Genomic DNA, 14,756 nt, shown 5'->3' on the forward strand with positions numbered 1-14,756 from the left:
TATTATATGCTATTGAATTCATTTTACTAGTATTTTGTTGAGGACTTTTGTATCTGTATTTATTAGGAATATTGGCCTATAATTTTCTTGTAGTGTCCTTGTCTGGCTTTGTTATTAAGATAATGCTGACCTTCAAAATTGTGTGTTGAAGATGACATGATGTGTGGTATATGTGTGAGGGGTGGGGGAGATATCTTATACATATATTTTAGAAAAACCTAAGAAACCTTCAATTTTTGGAAGAATTTGAGAAGTGCTGGTGTCAATTCTTTAAATGTTTGGTCAAATTCATTAGCAAAGCTATCAAATGCTGGGCTTTTCTTTTTTTGGGAGTTTTTGAATAAAGATTCAGTCTCTGTGCTACTTAACAGATCTGTTCAGACTATATATCTTAATGACTAATATATACCTTTTTAAAATATTTTTTAGACGTTGATGGACCTTTATTTCATTCATTTATTTGTATGTGGTGCTGAGAATCAAACCCAGTGCTTCACACAAGCTAGGCAAGCACTCTACCCCTGAACCACAACCCCCAGCCCACTAATATATATCTTAACGACTAACATAACATACTAAATATTTTAGTATGTTATGTTTTAGGCATTTATCCATTTTTTCCAGATTATCTAATTTGTTGGCTTATAAAATTGTTCATAGTAGTTTTTTTATTATCATTTGTTTCTGCAGTATCAGTTTTAAGCTTGTTTTCATCTTCAATTTTATTTGATCTTTTCTGTTTTCTTAACCTTATTGAAGGTTTATATTTTTTTTTTCCTCAAAAAGTAAATCTTAGTTTTGTTTATTTTTTTTTTCTATTTTTATTTCATTTATTTTAATATTTGTTATTTCTATCATCTTGCTTATTTTGGGATTGGTTTACTTTTCTACCTCTAGTCATTTGATATGAAACGTTAAGTTATTTATTTAAGATCTTTCTTTTGTTTTAATGTACACATTTATCCACATGAACCTCCATCTCAGCACTGCTTTTATTGCATCTCATAAGTTTTGCTATTTTGTAATTTCATTTGTCTTGTGATATTTGCTAATTTCTCTTTTTAATTTCTTCTTTCATGCACTGGTTTTACAAAAAGAATGTGTTAATTTTCAAATATTTGTGAACTTTCTGGCTTCCTCTGCTATTCTTTTCTAGGTTCAGTCCTTTGTGGTCAGAAAAGATACTTTTTAAATGTGTTGACTTATTTTGAGACCTAAAGTGATCTATTTGGAGATAGATCCTTAGGCAGCTGGTAAGAATGTATATTCTGTCACCACTGGGTAGATTGTTCTGTGTATGTCTGTTATATTCATTTGTTCTATATTATATTCTCTACTTAATGATTTTCTTTTGGATTGTTCTGTCCGTTATTGTAAGTAGGGTATGGAAGTCTCCTATTACCGTAGGGTTGTCTCTTCTTTCCTTGTCTTCTTCTTTAAAATAGGTCATATCAGGAACTCTAAATAAAAAGTAGTATCCAAATTTATCCTAAAGAACTAAAGTCAGCATCCTATAACAGTACATGCTCACCTATCAGTTTGCTTTGTGTATTTTGGCGCTGGGATGTTTGGTTTGTATATATTTATAATTCTTTTGTCTTCTTGGTGGATTGAATATTTTGCCATCATAAAATGTCCTTCTTTGTCCCATGACAGCTTTTGACATATGAATAGTCATCCCTATTTTCTTTTGCTTACCATTTTTTAAAAATTCCATCCCTTCACTTTGTATGCCCTTAAAAGTAGAATTTCTTTTAGATAGCATATAGGTGGGTGTTGTTTTACTTATCCAGTCAGCATTCTATTTCTTTTGATTGGGTGCACATTTCATTTACATTTATAGTAGTTATGGGTGGGAAACATATTACTCTTGCCATCTTGTTGGTTGTTTTCTTCTGGTATCCTTGAGTTCTCTTTTTCTTCCTAAAATTTTCTGTCTTCTTTTAAGTTTTGTTAACTTTTTTTGTGTCAATATGCTTTATATTCTCTCTCTCTTTCTCTGTAAATTTTAGGTTTTGAGGTTTTTGTGGTTAGGTTGAGCTTACATAAACCTTTCAGTAAAAATGGTCTATTTTAAGCTGATTAGAACTTAAATCCAATCCTTCCCTCTATGCACTTTATATATTGTGAATTTTAAAAGATGTTTTTAGTTTGAGCTATTTTAAATACCTTTTCTTTTAACTTTTACACTAGAGTTGAAATTGATTGATCCACATCATTACAGCAATATAATATTCTGTATTTGTCTACATATTTAGCTTTACTAAGTTTCATACTTTATTATGATATCAAGTTGCTGTTTAGTGGCCTTTTGTTTCAACTTGTGGAGTTCTCTTGAGCATTTCTCATAATACAGATCTACTGGTGACATAGTCTCTCAGCTTTTGTTGTCTGGTAAAGTCTTTATCTTGCCCTTGTTTCTGCTGTGTATAATATTGATGGGCCTTTGTTGTTTTCCTAGCACTTTGAATATATCATTTTTCTCCTTTCTAGCTGTAATTTTCCTGCTGAAAAATTCTGTGGATAGTCTTATGGAATTTTTCCTATATGACTAGTCATATTTCTCTTGGTTCTTCAAATTTTTCTTTATCTTTGATTTTTGGTAATTTGATTATAATGTTTCCCAGGGTGGATTTCTTTAAGTTCATCTTATTTGGTGTTTTTTTCCTTTTTAAAATAGATGTAAATTTCTTTAGATCTGGGTATTTTCAGCCATTATTTCTATAAATTGTGTTTATGATCTTTCTCTTTTCTTCTGTCATTTTCATAATGCAAATAGAGGGCTTCTTGATGATATCACATAAAACCCTTAAATTTTCTTTACTCTTTGTTCTAATCTGCTTGGGGTGCCATTAAAAATCATAGGCAGATTAAGTAACAAATATTTATTTCTTACAGTTATAGAGTCTTGCAGTCCAGGGTAAAGGTTCTGGTAGGTTTGTGTCTAGTTGGGGCCTGCTCCCTGGCTCAGGGGTGGCTTTCTTCTTGTCACATCCTCATGAGGCAGAAAGGATACAAGATGGGTTTCTGGGTTCCCTTTTTATAAGGGCACTCATCTAATTTATGAAAACTTCATTCTTAAGAGCTAATTATCTCCCCAAAGACTCAACTCTTAATAATATCACATTGTGGGTTAGAATTTCAAGATATGAATTTGGAGGCACACAAACATTTAGTCCACAGCATTCTTTTTCATCCTTCTCCTTTTCCTTTTTCTTCTTCTTCTACTTCTTCTCCTTCTCCTCTTCCTCCTCTTCTTTCTTCTTTTCTTTTAGCCTTTGTGGATGCTTTCTTTTGCTTGATCTATTCTCCTGAATTATTCAGTTTGGTTATTGCATTCTTTGGCTCTATGATTTCTGGTTGATAATTTTGAAATAATTTTTATTGCTTCGTTGAAATTCTCACTTTATTCTTACATCATTCTCTTGACATTGGGGAGCATCCTTACAAGTTATTTTTAATTTTTTTTGTCAGATAAATTACATAACTCTCTTTCATTAGGATTGTTTTCTGGAAATTTATTCTGCACTTTTGGGGGAGGGCATCTTTGCTTGGTTCTTTCTTTCTTTCTTTTTGACTCTGAGTTGGCTTCTTCCCATTAAATAAAAGAGGTATTTTCCCCAGTCTTCATGAACTGAACTTGTAAAAGGAAAACTCATAACCCATCAGCTTGGCCAGAGAGTTCTGTGTTATCTGCTAACTCTTTCCCTACCCAGAGAAAAGCAGCTAGGTATAGTTTTTTTTTTTTTTCCCACTACTCTGCTAAGCTGGGTTGGGGGAGCCTTGGTGTTCACTCCTTGAAGCTACTATCTCCAATCTCCTGTGCATGGCTGTACTGTGATGGACTCATCCTAAAGACTGACAGACAAATGCTAGTTCTTTTGGTAGCCTCAGAGAACTTGGGATTATATAATTAACTCTTTCCTTTCTCAGGGAGAAGCTGAGAGCTGGGATTTTCATTTCCTGGCTCTGTGCTGAGTACAGGTGAGCATCAAAGTTACCTATTGACCCAGGCTGCCATCTCCATTCTCCTCCAGTATACAAGACTGTGCCAGGCCCACCAGAAATCTAAGACTGGCAATGCAGAACCAGTCTTGCAGTGACCTTCTTAAGAAAATTTGGGGATACTGCTGGACATGTGAACAAACTGCTTCCCTCTCCTGGGATTGGGGGTCTCTTCCTGACTGTATGGCAGTGTCCCAAGTACAGGGTTTCCAACAAGAGGATTTACCAATTATTTCTGTTGGCTTCAGTGAGTCTGGTTATGCACTGCCACAAGATACAGGAGCCTTTGGTTTAGTTTGACTGTGAATTGTTGCTGAATCAGTATGTTTGTAGGGAAAGGAGGATCCAGAGCTTTCTATTCTGCTATCTTGTTGATGTTACTGTTCAAAGGGTTACTCTCATAGCAGTAACAAGACTGAGGGAGGAAGCAAATGTTGTTAGCTAGAGGAAAGGAATGAGAAATATCAGTTGGTTGTCCACTGTACCAGTGCAGACAGAGAGAATGATGTAGGGCCCTGGCATTTTATAGGAAGAACAATACATAAATTAGCCAAGTACTTGAAAGGTAAAATTGTCAGGGCTTATTGATGGAGTTAATCTGTAGCCTGCGAAAAGGGAGGAATCAAGAATCACGTCAATGTTTTAAAGTAAAACTAAAATAAATGTTATCACTCATTACATTCATCATCATTCTTTTTGGTAGCAAATAATTTTTACCTAGAACGTACACAGGTAGAGTTAGTGTATGAACCTGTGATATCACAGCTATCTATTTCTTAAAAATTCACATATAAATGCTTTGTGATATTTTTGTTTCCCTTTTATTATTTCTATTTAATTTATGACTTTATTTATTCAAGCGTACATATAAGATTATTCCAAAGTTATTTTCTTGCTTAAGCACACAACAATGAGCTTGATGAATGTCATTAATAGTCATATATTAATAAAAGTGTTTTAAATTTTGGTTAGGAGATTAAACTTTGCTCGTTCAGATTGAATAATTCTCTTATATGGTTTGAGTTATGTAACATTTTTAAGGAAATCGAATTTATTGCTTTGTAATTTATAAAGCATCTCAAACTAGATTAAGAATTGCTGCCAACTAATAGCTCCCATGGAATTTACTTTGATGGTAGATAAAAAGACTTTTGGTAGCATAGCAAGTTGTTTTAGTTAACTTTTCTTGCTGCTCTGAGTTAAAGACCCAACAAGAGCAATTTTAGGAGAGGAAACGTTTATTCAGAGGGCTCATGGTTTCAGAGGGCTCAGTCCATAGAAGACTGACTTTATTCCTTGGGCTCCATGTGAGGCAGAACATTGTGGCAGAAGAGTGTGACAGAGAGAAGGAGCTCACATGATGATCAGAAAGCATAGAGACTCCACTTGACAGATACAAAATATATACCCCAAAGCCACACCCCCAATGACCCACCTCCTCCACCCACACCCTACCAGTCTTCAGTCACCACTTGGTTAATCCCATCTGGGGACAAATTCACGGATTGGGTTAAGGCTCTCATAGCCCAGTGATTTCTTTAAATCTTCTTGCATTATCTCACACATGAGCTCACATCACACATCCAAATCATAACACACACACACAAAAAAAATTGTAATTTAATATTTCTATAATTGTTGGCACATTTTCTGGTAGATTAAACATATCCATTTCAGTTTTACTTACATTATTTCCTTGTAAAGACTGTTTTAAAACAGATAATACAAATATTATTTTCCACCCAAATTATTTGTATTTGTTACTAATGGAATAGCGATAACTAAACTTTAATTTTTCTTGGCAACTCAGTTAATACTTAAATGTGTTCAAGGTATACAACATTAATTAAATTCACTTAAGAATTCAAATATGGTCTTCAATTTTTCTTTAGTATTCTATAGTTTTCATTGTATAGGTCTTTCACCTCTTTTGTTAGATTGATCCCAGGATTTTTTTTTTTTTTGAGGATATTGTGAATGGGATAGTTTTCTCAATTTCTCTTTCGGCTGATTCATAATTGCAATTGATTTATAGATGTTAATTTTATATCTTGCTTCTTTGCTAAATTTGTGAGTTTTGCAAGTTTTCTGGTAGAGTTTTTTGGGCCTTATAGGGTCATGTCATCAGCAAATAGGGATAGTTTGAGCTTTTATTTTTTTCCTATTTGTATCACTTTATTATTATTTTTATTTTGCCTAATTGCTCTGGCTAGAATTTCAAGGGCTATGTTAAGTAGAAGTGGTAAAAAGGGCACCCCTGTCTTGTTCTTGTTTTAGAGGGAATGCTTTCAGTTTTTCTCCATTTAGAATTATGATGGCCTTGGGTTTAACATATGTAGCTTTTACAATGTTGAGGTATGTTCCTTCTATCCCTAGTTTTTCTAGTATTTTAAACATGAATGGGTGCTATATTTTGTCAAGTAACTTTTGTGTATCTACTCAGATAATCATGTAATTCTTGTCTTTATGTCCATTGATATGGTACATTTACATTTATTGATTTCTGTGTATTGAACCAACCTCGCATCCCTGAAATGAACCCCACTTAATCATGGTGAACTATCCTTTTAATGTGTTTTTGTATGTGGTTTGCTAGTATTTTATTAAGAATTTTTGCATCTATGTTCATCAGGGATATCAGCCTGAAGTTTTCTTTCCTTGATGCATTTGTCTGGTTTTGAAATCAGGGTGATGCTAGCCCTTGGATAAGCAGAATAAATATTATCAAAACGGCCATACTACCAAAAGCACTATAAAGATTTAATGCAATTCCTACTAAAATTCCATTGACATTCTTTTTAGAAATATAAAAAGCAATCATGAAATTCATTGGAAAAATAAGAGGCCCAGAATAGCTAAAGCAATCCTTACTGAGAAAAGTGAAGCAGGAGGCATCACAATACCAGACCTTAAATTATATTACAGCACATAATGAAAACAAAACAAAACAAAAAACAACAGCATGGTATTGATACCAAAACAGACATGAAGACCATTGGAACAGATTAGAAGATACAGAGACAAACCCATGTAAATACAGTTACCTCATACTAGATAAAGGTGCCATAAACATACATTGGAGAAAAGATAGCCTCTTCAACAAATGGTGCTGGGAGAACCGGAAATCCATATGACCTCCTTTCTCTCACCCTGCACAAAATGCAACTCGAAGTGGATCAAAGACCTAGGAATTAGACCAGAAATCCTACATTTACTAGAAGAAAATGTAGGCCCAACACTTCATCATGTCAGTTTAGGAACCAACTTCCTCAACAAGACTCCTAAAGCATATGAAGTAAAGTCAGTAATCAATAAATGGGATGGTATCAAACTAAAAAGTTTCTTCACAGCAAAGGAAACAAACAAGAGCTTGAAGAGAGCCTACAAAATGGGAAAAATTCTTAGCCACTTGAACCTTAGATAGAGCATTAATCTCTAGGATATACAAAGAACTCAAAAACCTTAACACCAAAAAACAAATAATTAATAAATGGGCAAAAGAACTGAACAGTCACTTCACAGGAGAAGGCATATGATGAATAAATATATGAAAAAATGTTCAACATCTCTAGCAGTTAAAGAAATGCAAATTAAAACTATATTGAGATTTCATCTCAATCCAGTCAGAACAGCAACAATCAAAAATTTAAGTAACAGGCAGGGCATGGTGGTGCATGCTTATAATCCCAGTGGCTCAAGAGGCTGAGGCAGGAGGATCACAAATTCAAATCCAGTCTTAGAAACTTAGGAAGGCTCTAAGCAACTCACCAGGACCCTGTCTCTAAATAAAATATTTTTTAAAAAAAAGGCTGGGGATGTGGATAAATGATTAAGGCCCCTGGGTTCAATCCTTTGTACCAAAAAAAAAAAAAAAAAGTAACAATAAGTCTTGGCAAGAATGTGGGGAAAGGAGACACTCATACATTGCTGGTGGGACTGCAAATTGTATAAGCACTCTAGAAAGCAGTATGGAACTACTCTAGAAACTACCATTTGACCTAGCTATCCCACTCCTGGGTATATACCAAAAGGACTTAAAAATAGGATACTACAGTGATGCAATATAAATATTAGTGTATATATATACACTAATATTTATAGCAGATATGGGACCAGCCCAAATGTCTTTCAACAGGTGATTGGATAAAGAAATTGTGGCATATGTATATGATGGAATATTACTCAACCATTAAAAAGAATGACTTTATGATATTTGTCAGAAAATGGAAAGATCTGATCTGTAGACTATTATGCTAAGTGAGATAAGCCAATCCCCCAAAACCAAATGTCCAATGTTTTTATGTGGATGCTAAGATATAACAAGGGGGGGAGGGGAAGAATAGAAGTTCAGTAGATTAAACAATAGAGAATGAAGGGAAGAGAGGGGGAATAAGAATAGGAGAGAAAGTGGATTAAATCTGATTTAGTTTCCTATGTACATATATGAATACACCACAGTGAATTTCCATATCATGTACAACCATAGGACTAGGATCCTAATTAGAATAAGATATACTCCGTGTTTGTATAAATATGTCAAAATATACTATACTGTCATGTATAACTAAAAAGAACAAATAAAAAAATAGTTAAAATATGAATAAATTGCAAAGCATTTGTGAGCTTGCTTATTATTCTGTCAGCCTTATTAGGCATTTATTACTTAATATCTTTCCATGAAGCAGCAGCAGGCTAACTTTTATCTTTTTGGTAGGCCCTTTACAGTTTTTGCCAGAGATCTGGATAAACTGTGAAACCATGTTGGGAATCTCCATCATGGAAATGAGTCTTCTCCCCCTCAGTCATGGAGCTGTGCCATCTTTGTGTTTTCCTACCTGAAACAATCTAGCATAGGGACCTAAGGGTTAGAAAACAAGAGTCTACTTAGGGCAGCTTGGGGGTGACCAGGCCCATGTGGTTTTTCTCTTTTGCACAAGGAAAGATTCTTAACTCTTCCTTAGGCCAAGGCAAGTCCAATTTTCAAGGACATAAAGAATTAGCTGATAATTCATTTAATCATTATTATTTCACGAAGCTTGTATTTTGGAATGGGGGACAGATGCTAAATAATAAGCACAACATACAAGTAAAGTACATAGTGAAAACTGATATGTGTTATAGACAAAAACAATAAGACTAAATACTATCCTGTGGGCAATAGAGAATGGGGAGTTTTTTGCTTCAAAGTTAAAATTTTTTTAAAAAATTGTATTTTTAAATGTTATTCTGCACATTAAAAATTACCACAAATTGCCCAGGAACAATCATAACTCTATCTCTGAGTGTCCATAGTATAGTAGAAGTGTATAATTCTGATCCAAATATTACATCACACTATCTATCATCCAGATAATGTGTTAATTCAGCATTATCTTGCTTAGAAAATTAAATATAATATCCACATTTTGTAGAGGCGAACCTCTGTTTGGTTAGATAAGTTGTTCAAGGTGACAGAAAGGACAAAATAGGAATTCAAAACTGAAGTCAGTCTGACTTTCAAGCCCACAGTTTTCCCTTGGACCCTGGACATGTTCTGCAGTGTCTGCCTCAACACCAGGAATTATTAGTCTCTTTCTGAACAATATGGGGAATATCTCATACTGACATTTATTTATTTGTTCAACAAACACTGCTTGTGCTGAGTTGGATTTTCAAAGACAATGTTAATAGCCCCCTCCATGAAGAAACTCATGATGTGATGGGGGAAATAGACGTGCAAAAATTTACTTTTGTAATGTCCACTCAGATATGTACAGAGTTTGTATTTATTGATACAGGGTCTCGCTATGTTGCTTAGGGCCTTGCTAAGTTGCTGATGTTGGTTTTGAACTTGTGATTCCCCCTGCCTCAGCCTCCCGTGCCTCCCATCAGTTTTATAATAGATATATGTATGTCATGCTTTGTGCAGAGTTCCTAGGCTCCTTTGATAGGATCCCTAAATTTAGAGAAGGCACTTTAGGGCTTCTAACTTTTTGGGGTTGGTAATTATGCAAGAAATGCATTTTAGATCATGACAGATGTGCATCATGGACACACACATACAACTGAAACAAAAATTGCACAAAAATATATGCTTAGTCCTGATATTGTATTCTAATAATTTCTTTTTTTCAGTGCTGGGAATTGAACCTAGAGCCTTACCTATAGGAGACTGAGCTCCCAGTTCTAATATTTTCTGATTTTGTTGTTGTTGTTCTCTTTTTAAGATTAAAAAAAAAAAAACTTTGGTCTTGACACATTGTAAGAAGACATGGCATTTAGGCTAAATCTTGAGGGATGAACCAGATGAAGTAGGGAAAGATATTCTGGGTAAAGAATTGCTTGCATAAAGGTACTGAAACAGAAAGATGTGGAGTGGAGACGGGTAGTGCTGAAGCTGGAAAGGTAGAGAGGCACTAGTTTGTAAAAGTTGTAAAGGGCCTATTAATGAGGCCCCAGTTGTACTTTATTCTTTCTGTGGGTGATTCTCAAACTTTAATGTACATATGAATCACCTGGAGAACTTGTTAAAAAGGAAGGTGAGATTTAGTAGACTTATAGTTGGTTCTTGGCCTCTGGGTTTCTAACATGTTCCCCAGTGATACACTTCTGAGTAGCAAGGTTCTGAGCCCTGAGAGGTTGAAACTGAGCAGAAGGGCTCTATTTTTCCTTTAGAAACATTGTTGTATTGCTTAGGCAAAGGATGAATTTTGAGGATTTGAGAGGAAGCCAGTTTGGAAGTTTTATAGTTGCTAAAGTAAGAGCTGCTTTAGATTCAAACTAATGCAATTGCATTTTGATTGAAAACAGGAGAAATTGGAGAAATACAGATGCAATTCAAAGGTCTTGCTAAGTAATTAGACATGAGGGTGACACACAAAGATCAAACAAGGATGAGCCTGGGCTTTGTTGCCTGAAAAGGTAAGTGTTGCTTTTCACCAAGTTGGAGAGCAAGGGAGGAATGTTTTCTTTCTCTCTCTTTCAATGTTTCTACCTGCTCCCCACTTACTCTCTTGTTGGTGGCAGGGTTATAAAAGACAACAAGGTTAGTTTAACATACTGAACCTGAACTTGAACTGCCTGTAGGACTGGTTCTGGAGACTGAATTTAGGAGTCTTGAGCATGTAGATTATACGTGGTCTGGAAGTGATCATAGGATCACTTCAAGTATCAAAGGATCAAGCAAGTATCTAGGGAGAGATGAGAAAGAGAGTTTCTCAATGAAGTTAGTTGGAACTTGGAATTGGAGGGATTAGAGAAATCAGAGAGGTAGAGACCAGTAACCCCCCATGGAGACTTTATAGAATGAAGAATGAGGAAGTGGGGAATAAATCAGGTGGTGAGTAAATTAGGGCATCAATTGTTCTTACCAAATGAGTTACATGGAGAGAAGACATCGATGCTGATTAAAGAACCTTGAGAAAATATTACATTTTCAAAATTATGAGGACTGCATATGGCTTTAGGAAAGGAGATCTGAATATCATTCATCAAGGGGAAATGGAACCATATTGATTGGCATGACACATTAAGGAAAAGAGGGACTCAAATATGCTGTCAAGATTTGGAGTCTGGGCCCTGAGGGAATACATGAAAGGAATTTGAATAAGAAAAGGGGGAGTTTTGTTTTGCTTATGAAACAGGGCAATAGGGAGATGTTGTTTTAAGGATTCAGTGTGGTAAACTAATAGAAGTGTTCTGTAATTCCATTGGAAGATGGCATTAGTTTGGGTGGAAGGTCAGGGCTGGGAATATACATTTTAGATACTATCCACAGAGAGGTAGAAAGCCTTAGGGCCTTGCTAAGTTGCTGAGGTTGGCTTCGAGTGGGTTCCCTGGAGCCATGACAAGTGAAGAGTACATGTTGGTAGAACTGGTCAATTTATTTTGTCTAATTTTATTATTTGGTCAATTTATTATTGGTCTCAAAAGTCTATGTTTTCACATTATGCCAATTATATAATCACCTAGGATGGTTCTGTTTCCTCATGCTTCAGTAAGGAGAGTTATGTGTGTGTATGTTAATGTACTGCTGGATGCGTTAGTGCTAGAAAAAAGTATGTGAAGACGACACAACTTTGTGTATGTGTGTATGTGATGGGCTTGCAGTGCCGCTGAAACTCCAAGATGAAGCTTTGCCCAGAGAGCCAGGGGCCCAGCCACTTACAAATAGCACATAACCAACTCTACCATTCAATTTAAATGTCCATTCTTAACTGTGCACATATCAGCTGGCTGTCTTCCAAGGCCAGTTGACACATACAGAGCCATCCTGAAAATGAATAAATATGTTCCTTCTTGGCAGATGAATTACAAAATGATACCTCTTCTTCCCAGTTGCTGAAGTCCAGCCCCAGGGCATACAACCAGGTCAGCAGAACTGCTGCCTGGATTTTACCTTTTTTTGTCCCTTCTGACATCTGGGTCAAATGTACAGATTGAGTGGCTGATTATGCAGAAGAGCTTTTCCCTTTCCTCCTCCTTTTCTTTCTTCCTTGCCTTCCTCTTCCTCTTTCTAAGCTATAGTGGATGAAAATAAGATCGAAGACTTGAGTTTAGGAAGCAACTTCTTTATATATATATATATATTTATTTATTTATTTTATTTTTTATATATATTTTAAATTGTAGTAAAATATATAAAACATAAAATTTACTATTTTTTAAATGTACATTTCGTGGAATTAAGCACATTCACATTGTTTTGCAACCAACAGTGCTACTTATCTCAAGAATTCTTTCCTCTTCCTAAGCTCAAACTTTACACCCATTATTCAACTCTAAATTCCCTCTGCCCCTACCTATTGGCAACCGTTAGTTATTTTCTGTCTCTGGATTTGAATACTCAAAGCATCTCATATAAGTTATATGAGATGTTCATATAAGTTATATAAGAATTGAACTGTTCTTATTCTTTTAGCTGGATTATTTCACTTGGGATAATGTCAAGGTTCATTCATGTTACAAAATGTGTCGGAATTTTCTTGTTATGCTGAATAATAAATAATCCATTATATGTATTTTTATTTTTTATCCATTCATTAGGAGACACTTGGTTTGCCTTCACTTTTTGGTTATTGTGCATAAAGCTGCTATAAACATGGATATGGATCCCTGCTTTTGACTCTTTTGGTTATATACCCCAGAAATGCAAATGCTGAATCATGATATTTTCATGTTCTTGAACTTTGCTTTTTATTAAAACTTCTTGAAAAGCCTAGCACTTAGTTTGGATAGTTTTTTTTCTTTCAACGTTTCATGTACTGAGCAATCTGAATTCAGTTCTCTTTTTTCCTCACCTATAACTCTGTTTATATTCCTGGCTGTTAATATCTTGGGGGATTCCATAGCCTTCTAGTTACTTTTGGTTACTAAAGACTAGTCCAGTCCAATTAAACACCCTAAGACTCTTGCTCTTCTCTCTTCTCCCACCCTCTTGTTCAGGCTTGACTGAGGGATGAGCAGGGACGAAGGACAAGCTCTGCTCTCTTCTGCATCTGCTTCCTATCATCAGGTTCTTGGTCCCCTGTGGTTAGGAAGAAAGAAATAAGATGGAGAAGTGCCTACTTCTTGGCCTGACTCTCTTTTCCTAGAATTCACATGGAAAGTCCTTCTCTGGGCTGAAACCCAGTCTCTCTCTCAGTTCAGATGCCCCTGGAATGGAAGGACCTGCTATGGAAGCTTCTCAGGATTGGCTGGCATTGTCTGTTGTTCCTAACTGATTGGATTAAAGCTATCTGTGCTAACTGTGTTTGTGTTTTTCTCCCCTCTATCTTTTCAAAACACGAACTCTTGGTTTTGTCAATCTTTTTTAACCTGTAACTGTTGGTATGCTCACGACTCCCAAGTTCACTCTTGGGTCACTTTGTTGGATTCTTCATTGACAGATGCCTTTGGCAAACCATATACTGACAGCTTCTTAGGACAGGAAGTTTTGTGGATCCATTTGGACTTTACTGTTAAAATTTTAGAGTTTAAGCTTACTTGCCAGTTTTAGAAATACTTATCATTTCCAGATTTTAGTGCTGCTTACCAAAGTCAACTTAGGCATAGATTTTGATTTTCCCTTTAGTCTGGCCTACCTGTATCAGGTAACTTTGTGTGCTTTTTTGGAGTACCTCCTCATTCTCTTCCTTCTTCATAAACTAACATAGAAAAGTAAATTAAAAAGTATAAAAAGAAAATAAAAATCACTTAAAATTACATGATTCAGTAATAAATTAGATTGCCACTTTTGATGCATGTCTATTTATATGTCTTTAAGATTATATAATGTATAGTTGTACACTCTGATTTTTTTACTAAGTATAAATATTTCTCCATATAGTTAAGAATTATTTGAAAATATGTTCTTTAATCATCATTGTGTATTCTATTATATATCATAACTTAGAAATTATCTTGGTTTAGAGCATTTATAATAATATCTAGTACTTTTTCAATATTTACTATGTGCTGATCAGTGCTTTCCATATATTAACTCATTTGTGTTCAATTTCCCTCTAGAAAGCACTTTTTGAAATTTTGATTTTTAACTGATACATAGAAACATAAAATTATATTAATAGAGTATTATGGGGTATTAGATAGTGTTTGATATGTGTATATATTGTGTAATATTTAAATCAAGTTACATATATTTGTTTCATCAAATATTTTAAATTTCTTTCTGGTGACAACTTTCAAAGTCCTGTCTTCGAACTTTTTGAAATGTTCTACACTTTATTATTATCTATAGTCACCCTAGGGGTGCAATAGCATATCAGAACCTG

The sequence above is a fragment of the Urocitellus parryii genome, chromosome 2, assembly GCF_045843805.1.
Source record: "Urocitellus parryii isolate mUroPar1 chromosome 2, mUroPar1.hap1, whole genome shotgun sequence".
Taxonomy (NCBI): Eukaryota; Metazoa; Chordata; class Mammalia; order Rodentia; family Sciuridae; genus Urocitellus; species Urocitellus parryii.